Here is a 25827-nt window from a genome sequence, read left to right on the forward strand (position 1 = left end):
AGTGCTCTCGCAAAGGTGAGGCGGGCAGGGCGTGCGCGCGTCACCGCTGAGAAGAACGGAGAACGAGAGTGAGTGAGAGCAACAGACAGCAAGATAGAGAGAAAGTGAGAAAGAGAGAGTGAGAGAAAGGGGGGAGAAAGAGATAGCAAGAGAGAGAACAAGAGAGAGAAAGAGCGTGAGAAAGAAAACAAGAAAGAGTGAGAGAGAGAGAAAGCAAAAGAGACAGAAAGAAAACAAGAGAGAGAAAGTGAGAAGAAGAGAGAGAAAGAGGGGGAGAGAGAGAGAAAGAGAGGGAGAGGGAGAAAGAGAGAGGGAGAGGGGGGAGAGATAGCAAGAGAGGGAGAGAGAGAAAGAGAGAGGGAAAGGGGGAGAGATAGCAAGAGAGGGAGAGAGAGAAAGAGAGAGGGAAAGGGGAGAGAGGGGGGAGAGAAAGAGAGAGGGAGAGAGAGGAGATAAAGGAAGAGGAGAGAGAGAAAGGAAGAGAAAGAAAGAAAGAGGGATAGAAAGAGAGAGAGAGTGAGAGATGCTCAGTGAGCCTTTCTTTGAAGTTGCCTTTCTTTCTTTCTTTCTTTCTCTTTCTTGCTTTCTTTCTTGCTCTTTTTCTTTCTCTCTTTTACCTTCCCTTCCTCTATTTCTTCTTTTCTTTCTCCTTCCTACCTTCTTCCCTTACTCTCCCCTTTCATAAGTTTCCTTGCTTCCTTCCTCTGTTCCTGTCCCTTCCCCCTTCTTTCTTTCTTTCCTTCCTTCCTTTCCTCCCTCCATTTCTTGCTTTCCTTTTCCTTCCTCCCTTCTTTCCTCCCTCATTCCCTTCTTTCACTCCTTCCTCTCTTACTCTCCCCTTTCACACCTTTCCTTGCTTCCTTTGCACCCTTCTTCTGTTCCTGTCCCTTCCCTCTTTCCTTCCTTCCTTCCCACCCTCCGTCCATTCATTCACCCATTCCTCTCTTGATCGCCCCTTTTACGGCGCCGCTGACAGCTAGCTCCCCCCCCCCCCCACCGGGCCATGGAAAACTGGTCTAGCTTAAAGCCGGTCCCTGGTGCAAAAAAGGTTGGGGACCTCTGCATTAGCAGAGCTCACACAGAAGACTGGAAATTGAGACCCTTTTTAATGAAGAAAAAGGAAGGTGCTTATGTGAAGTAGAGGCACTTTCCCCCAATTATTGTGAAGCATGCACAACCATATTAAATACTACTAAGGGACAATGAATTACTATTACTCCAGTCACTCTCTCTTCATTGTATCCTATTAGAAATGTGATATGACATTGCACTATGGTGCATTACCTGCAGACCTGACCCTCAGTTATGTCATGAAGGCCAAAAATAGTTTGTGCAATGAGATTATTTCCCACAATGTAGTTCAGAAAATCTTTTCCTGACCTGGCATCCTCCGGGTGCTGCATGTGAGCTCCTTTAAACTCAGTTCAATTTATTTAACAATTGATGTCGAATACATCTGAAATACACCAGGTCAACTAACACAGTAACGAAGTACAGAATGTTATGAGAAACAGAACTGAAACTGGCATGGATACACTCCCTCCTAATGTCATGTTCTGTTCTTAAAAGTAAGTACTGACCTTGGGAATTAAACTGCAGAAAGCGTATGTGCATGCAAACACTCAAAATATTTAATGGCTGCAGATCTTGTGATACTGCCAGCCAGCTTCTTTTTTCAAGCACGCAATTATGAAAACAATGGTGCTGTGATGCTTTGCCAAAATACAGTCAATAATAATTATAACAAAAACCTGCTGCAGTCATAAGAAACTTTCATGCCACAAAACAGCACATGACAAGTCATGTAGCTACTCAAAATGCAGCTATTAATCTGTCCCAAATAAGTGTTATCCTGCTTTCTTTCATTTGTAGCAACTTGCTATGGCATATAGCTTAAAAAAGTAAATGTATTTCAGACTATACAGGTAAACTGTCTGTCTGTCTGTCTGTCTGTCTATCTACCACCTATGATAAAACACCTCCAGAAATACAGGTAGACCTAGACTTATGACCACAACTGGTACCCCAAATTTCTGTCACTGATTCAGTTGTTAAATGAGTCAGCCTGTGACCATGCCCAGTTTTACAAATTTTTCTCAGCTGTTAAGCAAATCATGTGGTCTTTAAGTGAATTAGTGATAGTGACAGTTTGCTCCACTGTCTTTGCTTGTTGGAAGCTGGATGTAGAGGTCACAAATTACCGTAGAATGCTGTAACTATTATAAATAAATGCCAGGTACCAAGTGCCCAAATCATAACTACATAATCATGGGGTTGCTGTGATGGTCATGAGCAAGGGCCAGTTTTAAGTCTCTTTTTTCAATACTTTTATAACTTCAATAGATTGCTAAATGAATGGTGGTAAGTCGATAATTATCAATGTTGAATCTTAAAACAGCAGAGATGAAAATGCTAGAATCAAGTTTTCCTCTCTACCTATCACCAATTCTACCACATATTCTCGATAATAGCACATGCGTACTATTGCATGCATGTGGCCACATCCATAATTCAATGCTCCCAAGCACCTTGGACCTGAGCATACACACGCAAACCCTTGTGCTCCCACATGCGTGCAAGACTCCCTTACTTCTGCTTCCCAAATGGGCCCAGTAGGCTGTTTTTCACCCTCCCCAGACTCCAGAGGTTTTTTTGGAGCCTGTGGAGGGCAAAAACAGCCTCCTCCAGAGGCCGGGAATGGCCCATTTCCTGACTTCCGGTGGGCCCGCTACGCCCATTTTCCACCCTCCCTAGGCCCCAGAAGCTTTCTTGGAGTCTGGGAAGGACTAAAACACCCTGCCCCCCCCCCCCCGGAAGCCCTCCAAAGGTCAAAAACACCTTCCCAGAGCAAGATGGAAATGGATCTGAGCTAGGGCAACAGCTTGTGTGCCGGCAGATATGGCTCTTTGACATGCATGCCATACATTCACCATCACAATTCTAGACTTATTTTAAATTGCACATACAATACATAGTGTGATCTGAATAGCAGTTTATCAGAGTTATCCATAAGAGTAAAGGGGAAAGGTAGACCAATACATAAGAATGTATGGAACTGAACAAACCTTCCTTTTAGGTTGTTTTACAGAATTGAACCATTTGCTATGCCACTCAATTAGACAGAAGAAACCACATTATTTTGCATATATGTACATTTCCATTTATGATCCCGAGATTGGGATCCCACTGTGGAGCACTGGTGGGACCACATTTGGAATACTGTGTTCAGTTCTGGAGACCTCACCTACAAAAAGATATTGATAAAATTGAACAGGTCCAAAGACCGGCTACAAGAATGGTGGAAGGTCTTAAGCATAAAACTTATCAAGAAAGACTTAATGAACTCAATCTGTATAGTCTGGAGGACAGAAGGGAAAGGGGGGACAGGATTGAAACATTTAAATATGTTAAAGGGCTAAATAAAGTTCAAGAGGGAAGTGTTTTTAATAGGAAAGTGAACACAAGAACAAAGGGACACAATCTGAGGTTAGTTGGGAGAAAGATCAGAAGCAATGTGAGAAAATATTATTTTACTGAAAGAGTAGTAGATGCTTGGAACAAACGTCCAACAGATGTGGTTGGTAAATCCACAGTAACTGAATTTAAACATGCCTGGGATAAACATATAGTGGTATCTCTACTTACGAACTTAATTCATTCCGTGACCAGGTTCTTAAGTATAAAAATTTGTAAGAAGCTATTTTTCCCACAGGAATCAATGTAGAAGCAAATAATGTGTGAAATTGAGGAAACTACAGGGAGAGTAGAGGCCCTGTTTCCTCCCAGGACATTCCTAGAGAGGCCCCACGGAGGCTTGTCGCCGCCTTTTTGGGCCCTGTTTCCTCCCAGGAGATTCCTAGAGAGGCCCCACAGAGGCTTCTCCTTGTCTTTTCCGGTTACAGTATCGGAGGCTCGGGTTTGTAAGTGGAAAATGGTTTTTCAAAAGAGGCAAAAAAATCTTGAACACCTGGTTCTTATCTAGAAAAGTTCATAAGCAGAGGTGTTCTTAGGTCGAGGTACCACTGTATATCCATCCTAAGATAAAATACAGGAAATAGCATAAGGGCAGACTAGATGGACCATGAGGTCTTTTTCTGCCATCAATCTTCTATGTTTCTATGTGCACTGTGAAGTTGTATGCAGAAAGTAGGCATCAAATTCTGCTCTAAAAATGGTGGGCTTAAAATGGAACAGACATCAACATGCCAGGCCACTGAAGGCTTGTCTCATAGACATATATAGAGGATATTTATTTTTTTGCTCCATAACACTTGGCCACATCTAGCCTATTTTTGAATTTCCTCTTTATTTTATCATCTTCCCCCACAACAAATGTAGTCCAGTTGTGCTCAGTTCTTGGAGAATTATTCTGCTGACAGACAGACATAGAGCATTTTTACATGCTTTATTTTAAAGGCTTTATTATGTTGGAAAGAAAGAGGAAACATAGGTAAAAATACCTATTCAGGAGTGGGGGAGAGAGGAAAAACTGGAATACACTCAAGGAATTTCTAGATATTTAAAAATTGGGGTAAGGACTAGGACATATTTGAATGAAAATACAGGGAGAGATACAGTGTGAGTAATGACACATGCATTTTGCAATAATTTATATAAAGACAATTTCTAAATTAAGGTACTTGCCATCTGTGAAATGAATGTTCTGTTCAAGCAGAAAAAAAGTCAGTTCAGAATAAGGCATCTGTGCTTTGAGGCTCAGAAGACATATTTGCCTTGTGCTCAAGTTTCAGAATAAGCTATATTTTTGCCTTATTGGCCTTCTGTGAAATGAATGTTTAATTCAAACATTTTACAACTGGAATCCTATATGAGGGTGCTCAAGTTGTGTTTTCAAATTACAAATGTGTTCACAGCCTCAAAAACCTAGTGCCACAATAAATTCAAATATTACAAGGTTCAATATCCTAAACTACTTCCATCACCAAGGGAAAGATTCAGCCTGCCCTGCACCTCACTTTTCTGTTCTAATGTCAATTGCCACAATATGTTAAGCTATAATGTGGTGTGCTTGGTTTAGTATAATGTCTTGGGCAAATCCAGGCAATATGATTTGTAAACAATGCATTAGTGTCGTAAGTGAACCAATCTGTTCAATGTTAGTCTCTGGTAAGCTGAAGGCAAGAGAAGGCCAATTTTATTTTGTTGTCAAAACAATAGTATGGATTTATTTGCGTTGAGCCAAGCTCAACTCAAATGAGACTTTACATACAGAAAACATAAAGTAGTGACTATTCCATTTCCAAAACTAAACATACATGAAATTATTACATTTTTGGAAAAACAAGAATGCCATAACCTTCGTAAGATTTAAATTAGTATATTCACTAGGAAGATATCTCAGATGCCCATCCCTAATATCTACTAGTTGTCACAACATTCTAACAGAGTAACAATTCCAAATTTCTAAAGATGAGATGGAACAGTGACAGGAATGTCTCGCTCTACTTCCAAATGTTATTTATTGTATATTGCCTATACAATATACTCTTGTATATTGCCAAACTAATCCCACTTTTTTCATTCAATTTTCTTACAACTTAATCAAGCTGTAGAGCCACTTGAAATTATGTTCATATCTTAACATTTATTCACTGAAATCATCCATCCTGCAGCCTTAGCTTTTTTCAAAATTCTTAGACATATCATTCCTATTTCAAGTATCTTTTACTGTACTGTACTAAGATGTATAGCATTTGTTTTCAATTTCACATCAAAATATCTCTATAATTCAATTACAAAGCTCTAAAATGCTTTTTACAGCATTCTTTCAGTTCAGCTTCAGCTCAAATCATTTAATCACTTTTATTAATTCCATTCATTCTATTAATGGCTCACACTTCTGTGACACTCTGTAGCATAGTACATTCTAAGCAGTTTCCATATCCTCTTTTCATTGGTTCTCTTTCTATTTCTTCTGATGGAAAGTTAATTATCTTCTAATACTGTTTTATACAGACCTCTTATTTGTGATGGAATGTAATAATCTGGATCCCAGGAGGGAGGAGGTACATTCTAGAGAAATAAGATGCAACTCAGTTTAGATATTTTGTTTGAGAGAAATGGTGAAAACGACCTCCCTAATCATTCCCAGAGTATGCGGTAGTTGTAAACAGTAAAGTGCTTTAGTTTGGCAAGATTCTGCCTTTGGGATGGAATACTAAAAACATCTGCTTGGAAGAGCCATCAAGAGCCATCTTTGTCAGTTTCAGAGCCTAATATTTTTCTCTTTCTGAAGTCATTCTTCTTACACTCTCATTTCTTTTTCTTCTTTTCTCCCATGCTCATTCTGCCCCATGATTGGCTCCAAACAGTAACAGGAAACGGCCTGCCACATTCAGAACCGCTCATCTTCCTAGTACTATTAGCTATCTCAGTTTTTCGTTGTAAACAATCAGATCAAAGACATTCATGAATTGGGAGAGCCCATGTTAACAAGGTCAGACAATGAATAGGCATAGCAACTAAAGTCAGCCAATGGGAGTTAAACACTTCTGAGTCTGTGCAGAGAATCAAAACTAAAACTTAAGTTGAAGGCTGAGCGTGGCTCTAGGTCTACATTCTGTACTCTCCTCTTGGAACTCTGCTGAAATGAAACTAACTGTTCGCTCCTGTTTGTGACTGCTTCAATTGTTTGTATATTGCCAGGCACAAACTAATCCCACTGCTGGGATTCTGCTAATGGTATTGTAAATTCATCTATTATTTTTTAATTTTTTAATATTTTATTATTTATGTTTATAAATAAGTTATTGGATCCAGGTAATCAGTCATCTGTGTGTGCTTCTGTGCTTCTTCGGAGAGGGGTGGCATACAAATCTAATAAATTATTATTATTATTATTTTATTTTTGCAACAAATTTTAATACAATGGTATTTCAAGAGTTGTATTTATTTCTTCATATATGGGCATCCAAAGGTATGGTGTAAATAATGAAATATATTTGAGGACATTACCATATATACATGCTGTCATTTTTATATTATTGTGTGCTTTGCCATGGAAGCTATCTTTCACATTTTTATTTATTTAATAAATTTCCCTGACATCACAATTACACAGGTAAACCTAGGTGGCTTAGATTTAAACTATGAATTTGAAACATATTTTTTCTAAGATGATATTTCATTGTTCTCACTAATTCCTGAGTCCACAAATGGTCAATTTCCCCTTTTTTGCATTATCTTCTTTGTATTCCAATCTATCCATCTTATTCAGCATAATCTCTGGGATGGTTTTCAAAATATTGCACACTATTTTTGCAAATATTCATCTCTGTTTCTTTATTTTCACAATTACATTGAACATAACACCTGTCATACGCATGGATTCTTACTGTTACCCCGAAAATAAGACCCTGCATTATATTTTTTGAACTCTGAAATAAGAGCTTAGCCTTATTGCCATACACTCAAAAACCCTATTGGGCTTATTATCAGGGGATGTCTTATTTTGGGGAAAATAGGGTACTTACAGGTGAATTCATAGTAACAGAACTCTTACTTTTCTAAGCTAGTATGGAAGGGCCAGCCTAGACACCAGAAAATTGTGGGTCTTGCCTAAGGCATGAAAACCAAATCAGTGAATTTAGCAAATCATTCTTAGTCCGACCCACATCTCAGGATTGTTATTATGTGGAAGCAGGGATATTAGGTATTCACAATGGTAGCAAGATAAGAATATAACAATAATATGTAATAGTTTCCATAATTAAATCTATATTTCCACTTCCCTGAATAAAGTACAATATCAAACTACTTTTATTCATATCTGTTACATCTTTCCCTTTATCTAAACTTCACAGATTAATCATTAATTGATGTCAATTATTACTTATTTTTTTCTTATATTCGAAGTTCCATCCTTCCATATCTAATTGTTTCCAGGTAGTCCATAGATTATTAAAAGCCATGTTTTCACAGAATGCTTTCTAAAACTTTATCCATACCCTAGATCACTTGTTGATTATTTGATAAATGTAGGGATTATATCAGTCACTGGCACATTTTTTTCAATATGGCATAAGTGTAACCAAAGCAGCTTTATCTCATTCATTCATTCATTCTTCACCCAATCCCACAGGACTCAAGGCGTCTCACAACAACAAAAACAATAATAATAATAATAATAATAATAATAATAATAATAATAATAATAATTTATTAGATTTGTATGCCGCCCCCTTCTGAGGACTGGAGGCGGGATAATACAGTAGAAACTCAAATTCAAGCACTAATAATAATAATAAAAACTCCTTAAAATAACCCCTTTATAAACATTAAATATCCTTAATAATTAATAAGCAATGAAAACCCCTAATCCAATGAATACTATCATACCATCACACATATCAGTCAAAAGATGTATGGCCGGAAATAAGCTGTTAATTCTCACGCCCCCAGGCCTGTCAGCAAAGCCAGGTCTTCAAGGCTTTTCGGAAGGGAAGTAGGGTAGGGGCAAAAGGGGGTAGTTGGTTCCAAAGACGTGGGGCCGCCAGAGAAGGCCCTCCCCCGCGAGCCCGCCAACCAACACTGCTTAGTCAATGGGACCTGGAGAAGTCCAACCCTTTGGGATCTAATTGGTCCTGCCAATTTGCAGGAGACAGTCCCGTAAATAGTCTGGTCCTAAGCCATGCAGGGTTTTATAGGTGATAACCAACACCTTGAATTGTGACCAGACACTAACTGGTAACCAGTTCAGGCTGTGGAGTGTTGGTGTTATGGGGGTTTACCTAGGTACACCCACAACAGCTTGCACGGCTGCATTCTTGATCTGTTGCAGTCTCCGAATACTTTTCAAGGGTAGCCTCATGTGCAGTGCATTGCAATAATCAAGAGATGAGGTGATGAAGGCATGAGTGACCATGAGCAGAGCCTCCTGATCCAGATAGGGCCGTAACCAGACAAACCTGGGCAAAAGTCCCCCTGACCACAGGCAAGATATGATGGTGAAGCCTCAGCTGTGGATCTATGAGGACAGCAAGATTACGGACCCTTTCTGAGGGGGTTAAGGTTCTTCCTCCACCCCCAAACAATGGACAGACAAATAGTATGTCCATGCTGCTTAATGCAAATTCTACTCTAAAGACTACTTTGAAAGCCAACATGCTAATCCACCCATACCACCAACTAGGAGGCATATGTAGCATGCTGACACACACTCAGGATACTTTAATCATATATAAGTAATCAAGTGCTTCATTACAGATATTGCCATGTATGCTTATACTTAAGCATACTTGCTGGAAGAAATAGCCACCCAATTCAAGTGATATGTTTCCTCCATAAACTATCCTAAAAATGCTGAAACTGTTGTTAAACAATTCTTTTTTGTTCTTTCGTTTGCAGAGAACTTTTTTAATATTAGATTTAGAGTGGTCCCCTATCATATTGTACATAAATATTCACATACATATTCAGCAGCGTAAAAATGTTGCCTGTCAGAAAATTTTAAGCTTAAAATCCATATCATATCCAGTCACAGCTATAAAAATCATGAATGTTTGTAAATCTAGCTCTTCATATCCTACAATCACACTGCATGATTTGCTTAGCTTGGCTTGTATTTATAAACCCAACAAACATAGGTTTGATATAAAAGTAACTACAAAATGTTACTTTACATAATGGGGGGAGACTGCTAGCCAACATGAAAAAGAAGGAAAAGGAAAAGAAAAGCTGTTTAAAACTCATGCATATGAGCTTGGTGGCTAAATACATCAAATAAATACATAAATAAAAACTTCCAGTGGGATTTAATCCAAGTACCCACACAAGTTTTTCTCTTTCACACCCCATTCCTTCTAGTTCTGGTACAAATTTCAGAAGTAATGAACAAGTGAAAGGGTGTATGAAAATAAAAGAAAATTAATATTTTTAATACCTATACTAAATCAATCTTGTTACAACATTGCTTCCAGACAGAACTCGAGAAATCCTTCTGGGTCAGTAAGACAGATCAGCTTCAAGCTCAGAAGTAAAGGATACTGAAAAGCTCCAGTTATCTAAACCAACAGAAGCATAGAAAATGAAAAGGCAAATGCAGGTTTGCTACAGCCCCCATCAAAGGCTCAGATAAACTGCCCAGATCACAAAGCAGCAAGTTCTGGGATTCACGCTCTCGATTAAAAACTTGAATCTGAGATACAATGCAAATACACAGAGAGAGAGAGAGCACAATATACCCCGGCTCAGTCATCCTAAAAATCATCATATTTCTCCGCCATCCATCAGAATTAAGCTGCTTAGGGATGCATAACGATTCTGTATATGCAGTTGCCAGTAGCAACAGGCATACAGCTAGCTCCCCTTTCCAGCAGCAGCAGCCAAAGGGAAAAGAGTTTGCAAACAGCAGGACAGGGGACAGCAGAAAGAACAAGCCAAAGGAGCCAGCAGAGGCAAGGGAGGCAGGGCCCCCGAGAGCTGCAGGAGGAGATGAAAACAGAAGGGCCAGCAAAAGGCCCAACAGTGGGGAGCTCTGATCCCAGGACCAGGCAGCAACAGCAGCAGCAGAATGAAAGGGGGAAAAAAGAGAAGACATTGGGGTTAGAAGCAGGTTTAACAAAAGTCCAGGTGCAAACGATACCAAGCAAGTTCAAGCCACAGAAGCTTGTCGCCAAAAGCCAGCGTGTGTTTTGAGGCTTAAACCCTAGCCATAACTCAACAAGGCCACCATTTCGTCCCCAATTCCCCAAGCACTCTAAAGTAGCCCTTTCCGCTCCCTCGGGGCAGGCTCGTCACCAGCAGCGCCCGGCAAGTCGTGCAGGAGCTGTGCAAAACTTAGTGAGTGAGTGACAGACAGACAGACAGACAGACAGACGCTGCTGCACATCCCTGTCTTTCCTCAAGTTGAGAAGCACGGCCTTGTCGTCGTCCCCCTTAGCATTCCACCAGGGCCCACATCTCTCTCATTAGAGGGAAAATTTACGCGCCACGACAGACGATTTGCCCGGGACTCGTGAGGGGGGAAAATGCAAAACCTAGAGAGAGCTGCGGGCTCTTCGGAGAGCTCCGTCCGAAGAGCCCGCGACAACTCCACAGTGCCCTCTTCTCTCCTTTAAGAACTGACCTAAGGAAAGTCATCAACCTGCCACAGCGTCTTACAAGACCCGCTTTCGCCACGGGGCCGTCCGGTTTGCAACCTCCCCCCCCCCCAGCCGCGCGGGCAGGCGCGCGCTTGGTCCGCCGGACCGCCGCGGCGGAGATTGGCCAGCCCAGCGGGCACATGCCCGGGTCAAGTCGCTTCTCCATCTTGCTTTTCCCCTCGCTCGCACACACGCGCAAGCACGGCGAACACCCCCCCTCCCATACACACACACCGCCGACACCGCTCGCCCCTCCGCCGCCCGCCCCTCGCCCAGCGCTCCTTTTTTACCTGTGCCTGAAAGCAGGAGAGAAGGGGAGGAGACAGGCGGGGGGAGAGAAAGAGACGCGCCAGAGGGCGGGGTCCACTTCAGAGCAGGTGAGGGGAGCGCAAAACCGCGCAAGGAGAGCAGGGCAGCCCCGCGAAGGAGGGAGGAGGGAAGAAGGCTCGGCGCAATTGCTGCCTTACCTGTTTTGCGGAGGGGCATTTTGCAGGCGGCGGGCAGGGGCGGGGCCTTTACTCTCCCCGGGGACCCGCCAGAGCGGCTCGGGAGCCCGACGGCGGCAGCCGAAGCAGCCCCCGAGTTTCTAAACTTGGCATGGGGGTCTCCCAGCATTAGCCGTCCGGGACGCCGCCGCCGCCACTGCAGCCGCCGTCGCCGCCGCCGCTTCTTCCGCTTTGTTGTTATGCTGCCGCCGGCGGGCTTGGCTCTTGCTGGCGCTCCCTGTCGGGCTGCGGCAGGGCCGCCGCTCCGCGTGCGCTCGGGGAGGGCCGGCCAGGCGGCGGGCTGGGGGAGAGAAGGTGGCCTCTGCTGCGGGGAGGGGAGCGGAGGCGAGGCAGGGCGGCACAGCTCCCCGAGGGGACGCCGGGTGACGGCCTCCCGCCCTGCCCCGCTTATTCCGGGTTGCGGTTGGGGCCTTTTAATTCCCCCCTCAGCGGAAGCGGCTGCTTTAGGATCAGGGGGGGGTGGATGTCAAAAGAGTGCGCTGCCCATCTGCTGCGATCGGAATCGGTCGCAACGGAACGGCTGTGACAAAGCTTCGCCTGCAAGCGGGGGACGGGGAAAAGAGGGAGGGAGCCTGTCTGAGGAAAACTGTTATTGTGGGTTGGAACTAGGGGGTCTCGGGAGGAAGGGACAAGTGGAGAAAACTAAGCGGCTCTCTGGTTTCTCCATTCCTGCTCAGCAGTCAAGTTCATCTTAACAGAAAGAGAGAGAAGACTTCCCTCCCTCTCTGGATTAGATGTATGGACTTCAATTCCCAGAATTCCCCAGGCACCTTTCTGAAGTGTGGGAATTGATACCCATTCATCTTGAAGCTTCCAAGGTTCAGGAAAAAAATACTCTAGACGTGAAAAGTCATTTTCTAATTACAAAATGCAATTAGCACTTAGACTTATATGCTGCTTCACAGTGCTAACAATCTGGGTCCTCATTTTACTCACCTCAGAAGGATGGAAGGCTGAGTCAACCTTGAGCCTGGTGAGATTTGAACTACAGTCAGCTTGCAGTACTGCACTCTAACCATTGTGCCACCTAGGTCCGTTGTCCCTTTGCAATGCAGAACCAAAGTTGGTGTGATTATACCAAGCATCTTTCTCTCTCTCCCTCCTCATAAATTGATATTTTAGCTGGATCACACAAGACATTCAGTCACAACCTAGTTTACAAACCAAAAAGGTTCAGTTCACATCATATATTAAATCACAAAGAAACAGATTATATTATAGTTTGGCATGTGCTGCATACCAAAGCGATGGATTATACCTTCAGGAAGTCAAATATGCGGATTATGCAAATATACACAGACCTGCAAAATTTGATTCTGAGGTGATTTTTTTTTTCTCTTGATAAAATACAGAGAAGAAGCCCGATAGATAGTCCTTGTGCAAAAAGGCAAATAGAGCATGCTTTGAGAAAAGGAAAGAGGGCTTTAATAAGGGAAAGACAAGTATATTGGATAATTCAAACATCACTTCTGATTTATATTTCACACAGCTCTGAAGGTGCAGAGTTCACAACAAATCCAGAGGCAGATGGAAAATACACAACTTAAATCAGGGGTCCCCAATCCCCAGTCTATGGATTGGTACTGGTCTAAGGCCTGTTGGGAACCGGGCCATGCAAGAAGCGAATGATTATGCAAAGTGTAATTTGTGCATGCACAGGTTCTGCACACAAAACCATCTCCCTCCTACCTCCCTCCAACCCTTTGCTGCCAACACCACTGCTGCCTGGCCATGGAACCAGAAAGGTTGGGTTCATTGGCTTAAATGATAATATTAAAATGTAGTTATTTCAGATTACACTGGAAGTTACTTCAGGCTACACTGGTTTACTGCCAGACAATTTTCAAAGGAATCAATGATACAGAAGAATCTCCACATTGTGAATTATAAATGTCGCAACCCTTTTAGAAATCTTGCCATTATGCTTTGGTATAAAAGTTGTCTTCTTAAACCAAGTCCAAAGCTAGCATTTTACAAGTCTTGAGATGACAGTCATGTTCCTGCTTAGATTATTGGTCTAATTTATTCATTGTTGTAACATTCTACATGAAATTCAGTATGGATGCCTGTTCCTGAAATTTTAATAAGGAATTGTAACATCCGACACTTCTGGCTATTGTGATTTCCTTAAATTTCTAAGCCAGATAATTAGCTAAGTGGAATTCTTGTTGGTTGGTTGGTTGGTTGCAGCCATTTCATTACCCATTGCTCACTGATTATGTTAACCTAGTCAGCTAATGGAAACTCTTTATAATGACCATTAAAGGTTCCACAGTTCAACCCTGAGCTACTGTAAATATATTATCTTCTGTTGGGATTTAATTTAATTTATTAAATTTATAAACCGTCCAACTCCTTTTAGACTCTGGGCAGCATACAAACAATATAAACAGTTTGTATGCTCTCTTCAAACATTCATTCAACAAAAACATTGATTACTTCTAGCCGGACCTGAATGTTGTAGCTCAACGGCCTGCTGGCAAAGCTAAGTTTTCAAGGCCTTTTGGAAGGCTAGGAGATGGGGGCGGTACGAATCTCTGGGGGCAGTTAGAGGGAGCCAGAGAGCCAGAGCTGCCACAAAGAAGGCCCTCCCACGTGGTCCCACCAGTCAGCATTGTTTGGCCAATGGGAACCAGAGAAGGCCAACCTTGTGGGTCCTAATCGGACACGGAGATATGGGGCAGAAGGCGGTCCCATAAATAGGCCCTAAGCCATGTAGGGCTTTATAGGTGATAACCAACTCCTTGAATTGCGTCCGGAGACCAACTGGAAGCCAATGCAGTTCGCAGAGTGTTGGTGTGACGTGGGTGTACCTAGGTACACCCACAACAGCTTGCGTGGCTGCGTTTTGGACTAATTATGGTCTTCAAATGCTTTTCAAGGGTAGCCCCATTGTATTGCAGTAGTTGAGCCACAAGGTGATAGGGACAATTTGCTAAGTAATTACAAAATTGTCTTAATTGGAAAAATTGTTTGGAACTGTGGCAATTGGAAAAATGTCTCAAACGTTGTCTGGTTCGAATTCTGAAAACAGAAGGGCCTGACAACTGAATTTCTGATAGATCACTCTTTTAAAAAGCAACTTCTGACTAAATAAACAAAATAGCATAAATTACAGTCAGAAAATAAAAGAAGCACTGAGAGGCATCCCGGACTGACTTTGTTTCCAATTATATCACTGAGAAAGTAAGCAGCAAGACCTTAGAGCAATGTTTCTCAACATTGGCAAAAAGCTGACAGGCGAATTCTGGACATTGAAGGCCATACATCTTAAAGTTGCCAAAACTAAGAAACTGCCTTCGAGTTTCATGTGGTCCAACTCCAGTCAGAGGAAAGTGGAAAAAGTAATGCTTCTGGATGTATATACAAAATTTAGCCTGGAGAGGGGGGGGGGGGGGGAGTTTTCTAATGACTTTACAGTGAAAAAGTCCTCCCTATTCCCTATAATTTTGCTCAGCAATTTAGTTATTTACACTTTTTAAAAACAACAGTAATTTTACTTACGTATTTTCATTTTTTTAATGTCATGATTTAACACATAGATAATATGTCAATCTTATCTATCACATTAACCCTGGTAACTATTGGGGGGGAAATCATCCTCGATGTGATCATACCACTGGACATCCCTCAGAATAAAATTCACATAAAAAACATTCATAAAAGACCATGTGTTTCAATCCCACAAGTACAGTATATGTTTTTGTGCACTTTTTACTAATGGAAAAAAACGGAAATTTAGGGAAATAATTCAGATTAGTTGACAGATATATGGGTGCTAAATTATAAATAAGGAAGTAGAATTGTCTAGGCTCCAGTTCAACCCATCACTTAAGCATGAATTTAAATTTAAGAATATAAATAATCCCCCTTTTACTTCCCTCAAAGCATATGTAGCATAAACACAATGGAATTTGGCATGGGCATAAGTGACCTGCTGGTTTTTGCATACAGCATGAGGTTTCCTTGATCCATCAGCACTCATGTTTCTAATAGAGTGTGCAATATATTCAACCATGACAGAATAAGACAGTATTACAAGAAAGCCTTGCCTTATTATCAATACCTCTATTTCAAAAATGACCTTGTTAATTTTAAACCTGTTAGCCCAACATTGATTTTCAGTACAATTATGGAAAAGTTGATTTAGAACTCAATGCAGCTATGTTAAAGACAAAATATAGCTACACTCAATCAACATGGACTTTTTTATATGTGCCCTATGCAACTTATTTTGTTTGTTTGATGAGATCTATATAGGCCAATTAACATTATTTTGAAACAATGCTGATGTGAGGGGAAATTATTAACATATTCAATGTTATAGCGGTGTGAGTAGATTTTGTTGAACAAAACATTTTGCAACCTGCATCAAGTCCCCCAATATTGTATCACATTCATTCATGTTCACTCTTGATATTAATTATTCCTGATTTAAATAGATCTTGTATTATCAGAAAAAAAAGACACTGAAGTTGCAGAAGGTTTTTATACCCATCTGTAAAAAAAAATGTTGATAGAAGGCATGATACAATGAATCTGTCAAGGAAAATCATTTTGGGTTTACTTTACATTCACATAAAATAATGCTAACAACAACAATAAACCCATTCCTGGTACAGCAAATCTAGTAGGAAGAGCAATATAGATCTCAATTTAATAGCACCTCAGTTTGAATCCCAGCAAGACTCCAGACTGAGGCAACACCTCAGGATAAAACTTTGTTCAGGCGACCAATTTGTTTCTGACTGGTGCTGTCTAAATGTGTCAGGGCACAGTATGTCTCAGTCGTGCCAGTGAATGACGTGACCTGTATATCAAATCCTTTTAAATTACAAAGACGTACGATATGTCAGACAAAAACAATAGTGATGATGCTACTAGAGAACCATTTTTTTAAAAGAAAAAAAATATTTATTTATTTATTTTATTTGTTTATCACGTATGTATTGGTGGTATACAAAGATATAATATTTATATACATGGTAAAAGAGAAACATTAGGACAGGGGTCAGAAGGCACTCTGGTGCACTTATGCACGCCCCTTACAGGAATCAGGAGAGGTCAACATCTTAAAACTATCTTAATTTTAAGAATAAGTTATATATTTTGTAGCAATGAAACCAGCGATGGGTTGCTCCCGGTTTGGCCCAGTTCAGCAAACCGGTGTCAGTGGCTTGAAGCTCCACCCACCTGGGGTGCACATGTGAGAGCCGGCAGTGACAGGATTTAGAACCCACTACTGAATGGAACCAATCTGTAGGAAAGTCAAAACTCTTTGTTCCTATCTGCAGCCATTTACATGAGTGAACTGGTGTGTGTGTGTGTGTTTGTATTTGTATATAAATACAATACTGTACCTGCAAATGTCTCTACAAGAACCCATTACAATAATAATTATGTAGTTTTATTTTATATAGATATATACATAAAATAAATATATATATATATATATAATGAAGCAAGACTGTTAAATACATTACTGATTTCATTTACAAGATGCAAAAATGACAAATTATTTCCAAAAACTACAACAGAAATATTTATACCACTATTACATAAACAGCATGTTCTAATTGATGTAATACAAAGCAAAAATAGTTTCAAACACATTATGACATTAGAAACACAGCTTTCATTTCTATGACAATTGAAAAGAGGGAGATTCATAAGGAAAAAAACCAGGAAAACATCACTGCATGAAGTATACATTTTGTTGTTACTGCTGCTATATGTTTGAAGCTAGGTTTACACACAGATCCTGCTTTCTCTGTGCTTAAGCAGACATCTCTTCCAACTCAGTTATTCTGTATTCCAATCAGATTAATTTATTGGAAGCATGAGCAGATACTAGTTTACAACCGTGGGTACCAGGAATGAAGAGGTCAAAGAAGTAATAACCACATTCGATTGGTTCATCAGTTCTTCAAAGACCACAAGAGTAAGGAGTATGGAGCCACTATATACTTTTATCAGAATCAACACTCTTAGAGCAACCAAAGGAATGGGAATTTTTCTTGCTTCAAAAATGATATTGTTTCAGTATCACAAGCTACATTGCATTACAATTAACTGGGCAGGTAAGGGAAGAGGCGGAGCCCCAGCAAAAAGAAATATCCTATCAATCATTGCTCTAAAAGGTAACACATTCCTACAACACATTGATGTCAGTTGTAAATCTAGCAAGTCCATTTCCACATGTTAAGATTGCTAATTTTAAACTTGCTTACGTGGTTTTTCATCTTGTTATTTTGAGTGGGTTTTTTTCTTCTATGATGATTTTTTTTAAAGGAGGTTGTATGCTGTGTAAACTGGATAATTAAATTTTGTGCATATGGTGCAAAACCATGAATGCATTAATTCAGTAATCACGTTAAGCATGGTATGGGAACATAGCCAGAGAATTAATGCAACTGTTGAATAAGGGAGCTAGACAGGTTTCCATAAAACTGTTTTTTACTATGGAGCCAGAGCCATCTTTATGGTTTCTTGAAGGGATGCCTGGGCACGATAAAGTATTTTTTTAGAGGTCATTCCAGAAATTATAAATTCACATAACATAGGACTGCAAGCCAAATTGAGGGAAACCCAAAGATTTTCTCCCATAAGGCATGTCTGATTTCTAACACTTGGCAATGGTGATGGCTAAGCTGGAATGAGAAAGATCTTTAATGATTGCACAGACTGTCTGAGAAATAAATGAATGGCTGAGTCCAACTTGTTGAGGATATAATTTTGGCAAGAAGACATGAGTGTACAAATACTACCTGCAGTAGTGGCATATACTCACAATAGAAGTCTAAGTAAATTTAAGCAGGAATGGCTTCCACACATACAGTGTTGGGCTGCCCCCGGTACGCCTGGGATCAGGGCCGCCATCATGAATTTTGGGGCCCCATACAGCCTAAATGTCTGGGGCCCCCACCATTGTAAAACTACTTTAAGTCGCCAAGCCACTCCATCCCCCGGGGATCATTTCCCGCTTTATGCCAAGTGAGGCGGTCCCATAGGCCAGTGTTTCCCAACCTTGGCAACCTGAAGATATCTGGACTTCAACTCCCAGAATTCCCCAGCCAGAGAATGCTGGCTGGGGAATTCTGGGAGTTGAAGTCCAGATATCTTCAAGTTGTCAAGGTTGGGAAGCACTGCCATAGGCTATTTCAGTAACTGGGTTAAGCCGATTGTGTGGACTCATCCAGGAGAAAGAAAGAAGCGGGAGCGGCGAGGGAAAGAAAGAGCCTCCTGGCATCTGTCAGATGGAGCATGGCTTATTTACAGCTCCTTGGCACTTCTCCCTTCTTGGAAGAGGCCTTGTTGACAAAACCATGTGCTTTCTAGCGAGGGGAGAGGGGAGGGGAATCCCACACCCGGCAGCCACCAGCGAGGAGCTGGAAAGGACGAGGGGAGAAAAGCAGGGCACCAGCAGTCGGACAGGTGTCTTGAGGGGGCACTCCCACCTGGAAGGAAGGGAAGAAAGGTGAGGGCAAGCTAGGAAGGAAGGAAGGAAGGAAGGGTAAAAGGGGCGAGCAAGAGAGGAATGGGTGAATGAATGGACGGAGGGTGGGAAGGAAGGAAGGAAAGAGGGAAGGGACAGGAACAGAGGAAGGATGCAAAGGAAGCAAGGAAAGGTGAAAGGGGAGAGTAAGAGAGGAAGGAGTGAAAGAAGGGAGTGAGGGAGGAAAGAAGGGAGGAAGGAGAAGGAAAGCAAGAAATGGAGGGAGGGAAGGAAGGAAAGAAAGAAAGGGGGAAGGGACACGAACAGAGGAAGGAAGCAAGGAAACTTATGAAAGGAAACTTATGTAAGAGAGGAAGGACTGAAGGGAGGGAGGGAGGTAGGAAGGAGAAAGAAAAGAAGAAATAGAGGAAGGGAAGGTAAAAGAGAGAAAGAAAAAGAGCAAGAAAGAAAGAAAGAGAATGAAAGAGAAATAAAAAGAGAGGGGGAATGAAAGAAATGGAAGGAGGGAAGGAAGGAGAGAAAGAAAGAGAAAGAAAGAAAGAGAAAGAAAAAAAGAATGAAAGAGCAAGAGAGAAAGAGAGAAGGAAAGAAAGAAAGAAAAGAAAGAATGAAAGAGAAATAAAAATAGAGAGGGAATGAAAGAAATGGAAGAAGGGAAGGAAGGAGAGAAAGAAAAGAAAGAAAGAGAATGAAAGAGAAATAAAAATAGAGAGAGGGAATGAAAGAAATGGAAGGAGGGAAGGAAGGACAGAAAGCAAGAGAAAGAAAGAAAGAAAGAGAAAGAAAAAAAGAATGAAAGAGCAAGAGAGAAAGAAAGGCAACTCCAAAGATAGGCTCACTGAGCAGATGCATGAAAAGAGGGACCTTGCCTCCCCCTTGCGCCTCGCCCTTCCCACCCGGCTGCCCGCGCGCACTTACCTGCTCCCAGCGCCAGCAGCAGTAAGACAAGTGAGTAAGCCAGCACCCGCCCAAAACAAGCCATTGGCTCCGGGCAGCGGGCGGTGTTCACGGCCACCCCGAATCCCCGGCCCAGCACCTCCGGAGGCCAAAAGGCGCTGCTCTCTTGCCCTCGCAATCCTTGGGGGGGACACAAGGCCGGCGGAGAAGCCGGCCAGGCTCAGCCCTCTCCCGGCTTCCCCAGCAGTGCGGCTTGGCTTCCGGAGGGCCAAGTCACCCCCGCGCTTTCTTCCGCAGCTGCCATCGGGGCTCCCTGCCTGTCTGCCGGCCTCCCTGCCTTCTTTCCTCGCGGGGGTGGGAAGAAGGTGCAGGCCGCGGTCAGAGAAGCTCCGCAGAGGCGAAGTTTGGCGAGGTGTCTCTGGTCCTTTTGCTTTCCTTGGCGCACTTTTCCCCATCGCAATCAGGGTTGGAGAGTTTTTGGCGGGTGCCGAGGGGCCCCCCATTTTTCAATTTTGCCGGGCCCCTGACACCACTCCCAGTAGTACCGGCCTATCGGCGGCTCTGCCTGGGATTGCCAATCCGTTAGAGGAAACGGTGATGTGTGTGCATCTCCGTCATGCCCTCATGCAACCCCGCAAAAGAATTTGCTTCCGCACATGCAAGGAAGCAAAGAAATTGCCCAAATTTCATGCGTGCAAACATCCTCGCATGAGATTTCAGCAATTTTTACTGCTTTCTTTGCTTCTGTGCATATGCAGAAGCAAATTCTCGTGCGGAGGTGCATGTGCCTGCCGCCACCCACGCACGCACCTGTACCGGCCTCCAATACCAATTCAGTAGGAAAAGGAAAGTGTGGCCTTTCACTGCATACATACTATATACCCATGATGGTGAACCTACAACATGCATGCCAAAGGTGGCACACAGTGCCCTCTCTGTGTGCACACATGCCGTCGCTCAAACTCAGCTAGCTGGTCATCGGGTTTCCAAGGCACACATGCACACTGGCCAGCTGGTCATTGGATTTTTGAGGCGAGCATGAGTGCTAGCCAGCTGGTTGGCAGGTTTCCGGTGCTCTGATGCGTACGCCTTCCAGTTTGGGCATTCTGTGCCTAAAAGGTTTGCCATCACTGCTATATATTAATAAAGGCGAAAATTTGAAGCTCAGGGTGCAAAGGACTATCATTGATGATGTTACCTAGTTTGAGTAATAAAACTTTCGCAAGAAAGCAACCAGGTTGATAGAGCCCTCATACCATATACTACACAGCAAGGCAAATGTAAGTATGTATGGAAAAGAGAACAGATCAAATAAATCAGAGACACTAAAACATTGAAATCTTTATAACTATTTACCATTATACCAGTAGTATATGTATATGATAAAGAAGAGGAAAATACTATTTATAAACTTTTTAGTTTTTTAGTTTTTGTATGATGTAACAACAAATAGTGGATATTTTAGCCGAAAGACTAACATTCTTATTTACATTGTTCAAATAATATAATTCACTATAGTTTTCTATAATTAATTTCTAATCAAGAATACACTGTATAATCTTGGTATCTTGTCAATTATAGATGTTACATTTATATATTAGTTAATTATACATACATACAGTGAGATGGGCAAGCTACACATATTTAACAATTGCATGCATACATTTGGAGACAGGTCACCACTGTTGTTTGTGACAAAACAATAAATTGAATTTTTTTTTTTTGCAGTATGTTGAAAAAGCAATGAAAATAGGATGCATAGTACTATCTCTCCTTTCCCCTCTCTCTTCTTCCTTTTTTTACCATTTCCACTCAGAAAGTGAATGAGTAAGTGAATATGTATGTGTGCGTAAAAGAGAAGGAGGCAGCAACAAATGCCTTACGTTGTTAAATTGAAGTGTGCTTGAACAAGTAATGAGCATCCTTGAATTCAAAGAGTACTGGCAAATCTTTGAACATTTATCTATTTTTCATTAAATATTAAAATTACATTGTTACAACTTCAAAGAAAAGTACAAGTTTCTAGTCACTTATCAATGTCCCATAGATGCTGATAATAGCAGCTACTTGGCTCAGGGTCATTTCTGGCTGATTATAGTGTGCCTTTTATTTTAAAAAATATTGCTTCCCTGGTAAGGAAGTCCATATAGCTATTTCCTCTTGGGGTTTTCTAAGTTAAAGCACATCTCAAATATATCAGCATGAAAGACTGTAGCAGCATGACATTTTGCTGTCCCCATTCCAGGTCTCTCTCCTGCCTCTGTTACTTCTCTTTCAAGTCGCTGCAGTCTTTTCCCATGGGGAAAGTATAAATGCAGAAGGCTCTTGGCAACAAATTCAAGAAGCAGAACTCTTTTCTGGTGATCAATGTGCCTTTTCAGTGAGCACTACGTACCTGATGATCAACAAAATGATATCTACAGCATGTTCAAAGGTTTGAAAGGCAGGAAACCATTTAATGATGTTTTCATAAATCTTAACCGAAGTGTTCAGAAATTGAAAAGAGAAAACATGCATAATAAAGGATATGTCCCCCTGTTTTTTGTCTGACAAATAACAGCAGTTGTTGAAGGTTGAATTTAGTTTCATGAGAGGGAGAATAGTCAGCACAACTACAATTGACTGTGTTTCTATTAGCAAAATGAATCCACTCTTTTCCTAACTCCTGACTTTCTTCTTGGTACCTAGAGATAGGCCAAGTATAAGAATTATTATCTTCTGAATTTTTTAAAAAAATCAGCGATAAGGATTGTGTAAAACAATCTGTGCTGTTGCACCTCAAAGCCACTCAGTAACTCCATTTATCATATACAGTATCTGGATCAACAGATTTAAACATGATGTATGGTGCATATTTTTAACATCACTTTCAAGAAACTCTAATAATGTTTTCAAAGCATAACCCAGTCTAAAAAAAAAAAGTAGCATTTTCCATTTTTAGAGGTAGGTGTTTTGTGAGTTTGAAAATACAGTACTTGGTTCTTTTCTTTATAAACATGTTAAAGAATGCATGTTTAGAGCTTCATACAATCATTGAATACAATCCTATATTCAACTTTGAATACATTTGCAATTTGTTTGCTTTGTTAATTTTAGTATGTCATTTAATAATGAATCTCTAAACTAGATTAAAATGCTGAATGTTCACGTTTCCTTTCTTTCAAATTGTATTTTCACACGTGCACTGATATAGTTGTATATAACTGCTGTGCTCACTGCCCTTCATCTGAACCATGGATTATAGTTCAAGAGCACCAGACAATAACCATCTGCCTTACACAGATGGGATCGGACAAAATCAAAGATGGACTTTTTCTAATCCTTAATAACTTTTCAAGTTGAGTGCATCTGAATATAAAGGGTTCCTTTCTCAGAATGAAAGCAATAAAAATGAAGCAGGCTCCCTAAAAATCACACATTTAATGCTTAATGAGAAAATATAGCACAAAGTTATTTGAAAAATGAGCAGCTATATCAATGTTTAAATAAATGTATACATATTACATATGTACATACGTACATCATACATGCATGCATGTTTTGCATGCAAATGTTCTGCTATGTTTATGTATTTTAGCTTTAAAAAATTCCTGTATTTGAAAAGTTGTCTGATTCTGGTGAATTATATAAATTAGAAGAGTTAATGTTTATAGTAGATTCTGCTCCCACCATAGTGATTTTCTTGAAAATCCTTTGATAAACCTATTACTAGCGTACCATTGGCAATATTCCTACCTGGGAGGTGCTAAAGGGGCTTTTTGCAAACCATGAAGTAGGAAATCTTCCGATCTTAGGTTCTCTGTCTCCTGACATCCACACTATTATAGCAGACCAATTCTTCCCTCCTCTCCACCCCATTAGCTTAAGGTTGGGGGCACTTAATGAAAATCTCTAGAATTGAAAAACCCCATTAAAGCCCCTGCCTTCCTTTCCTAAAATCACATGAACTTTGAAAATGGTGGACGATCCATCGTATCATATTCCACCAACCCTACCTTGAATCAAAATCAAGAAGTTTTTGCAAATAGTTGTTATACCTTTCTATATCTCTCTGTAATTCTCTGCAAAATTTCATGAGACGTGAACAGTCCACTGATGTTAATGTATCAGGTCACCCAGCACATTGAAAACCAGTTCCTGTGTAATCCGCATTCAATCAAATGTCCTGAATGCTTCATTCTCAGTCTCGAATGTAATAGACAATTTGATATTTTTATCTTATAATTGTCGAATACATTGCTGCACATTAGCTAGGAAAGGGAGGACAAAGTCTGGATCATGAATATCATACAGCGGCTAAACCCTAGCATAGAACATTATATTTGGTTCTCCTTTTCCCCCCTTTTATTCCCAAAGTTGCATAACTCTTAAAATTGCAATCCGTATCCCTGACTATTCTGAAGGAAGAATAGAAATATTCTCTATTGAGTTTATTTTGCCCTGCAGCTTTATTTGATCTACCCCTTGGCTATTTAGAGTGAATAAAAGGAGTTATCAACTATGCAATTAAACAAATGAGGAGCAATGGAATTATAGAAGATACATCTTCATTCAGCATTTTGAGAAACCTGCTGTCAGATGAATACGTTAGCGTTCCGAACAGTGCCTTCTCAAACTTTTGAAGTAATAGCACTTGAGATAGCTTCTCTTCTCACAGCGTTGACATGATGTGGTGAAATTTACTCTTTGAGGAAGTAAGGGCTGATCCGTTGTGGTTTGCCCCAGCATGAGTCCAGTCCTCTAGTAATTTCTTGAATGCATGATTTTTCCCCCCATAGCCCACAAGGAAGGCAAAATCTACCTGCTGTTTCCTGGGATTCATTAAGTCATGTTTTCTGATTTGGCCTGGCACAATCTCTGCTGTCCACAATTGTCTGCTGTGATCTTTTCATCGTATGCAAATGTCTACACAGGCAAAACACCTGCAGGATGGAGATGCTTCTACCCTCTGAACACTATTCTTGAAACAAGATCATTAGCTGAAATCTCAGCTTTCTTTCTATTTAATCTTAGTGGTATAATAGAGAATTTGTGAGTCTTAAAAACAAAGAAGTAGGTGAAATTGACAAGCTCCTTTCTCCCTCCCTCCTTCATAAGTCCACTAATGGTCTCCCTCTAGTGTTCTGCTTAACAACTAAAGTGATCACTTAACAACTGAGACTGGGAGACCCAGGATTATGGTTGTTGAGCAAATGGTTCATGGGGCAATTTATTTAGTGACCAAAAGTTGGATTTGACCATTCTGCTTAACCACCAAGATTCTGGGCCCAATTTTGCATAAATGGAGGACCACTTATACTGCAGAAAATATTTATGTTGTTTGAAATATTTAGCGCCCCCCCCCCCCCCGGTGTAAGCCACTGATCCATTGAAAGATGAATGGCATAAAAATGTTAACAAAGTAAAAAAAAATAACGTAAGTGAACTTTTATTGTTTGGTCCTTAGACAGTCTGAGAGAGTCCTACCTCATTTCCATATCTGGCTTTTCTTAGAAGAAAAGTGGTGGCAGCTTGAATTATCAGTTAGTGCCCTACGGTGGGTGGCAACTGCTGTGTATATATGAAAATCTCTCCCCCCCCCCTCTCTCTTTCTCTCTCTCTCCCTCCCACCCTCTCTCTCTCTCCCACCCCTCTTTCTCTGATTTGCTGAATTAGAAATGTGTATCTATATCTTCAATTAGATTAGAGAGTCTCTCTGTATATTGCTGCAATAGAGATTCCTACAATTTCAGCTGTGAACCACAAAAACATCTGGAGAGTCACAGCTTCCCGAATCTTGATTAAAACATCTCACTTGTGTTGTTTTTAATCTTCTAGTTTTTCTCATGCCTCTCTGAATCATTGGCAATAGAGAAGGTGAGGATGC

At 41.0% G+C, this 25827-nt stretch overlaps 1 protein-coding gene across 3 annotated transcripts in view; it reads right to left on the reverse strand.

Moving 5' to 3' along the window:
* Positions 1-25827, reverse strand: part of NCKAP5 (NCK associated protein 5) — an 845077-nt gene that overhangs the window by 533705 nt on the left and 285545 nt on the right. Inside the window, exon 1 of one of the 3 annotated variants that reach the window (XM_070731183.1) lies at positions 11570-11993. The exons of 1 other annotated variant lie outside the window; for it this stretch is intronic. The gene's annotated coding sequence lies outside the window, so the exon portion shown is untranslated. Of the gene's footprint in view, positions 1-11392; positions 11510-11569; positions 11994-25827 lie in introns of those variants that run through there. One more of the 3 variants, XM_070731191.1, reaches the window with a different exon arrangement.

The sequence above is a fragment of the Erythrolamprus reginae genome, chromosome 1 (assembly GCF_031021105.1).
Source record: "Erythrolamprus reginae isolate rEryReg1 chromosome 1, rEryReg1.hap1, whole genome shotgun sequence".
In the NCBI taxonomy this organism is placed as follows: domain Eukaryota; kingdom Metazoa; phylum Chordata; class Lepidosauria; order Squamata; family Dipsadidae; genus Erythrolamprus; species Erythrolamprus reginae.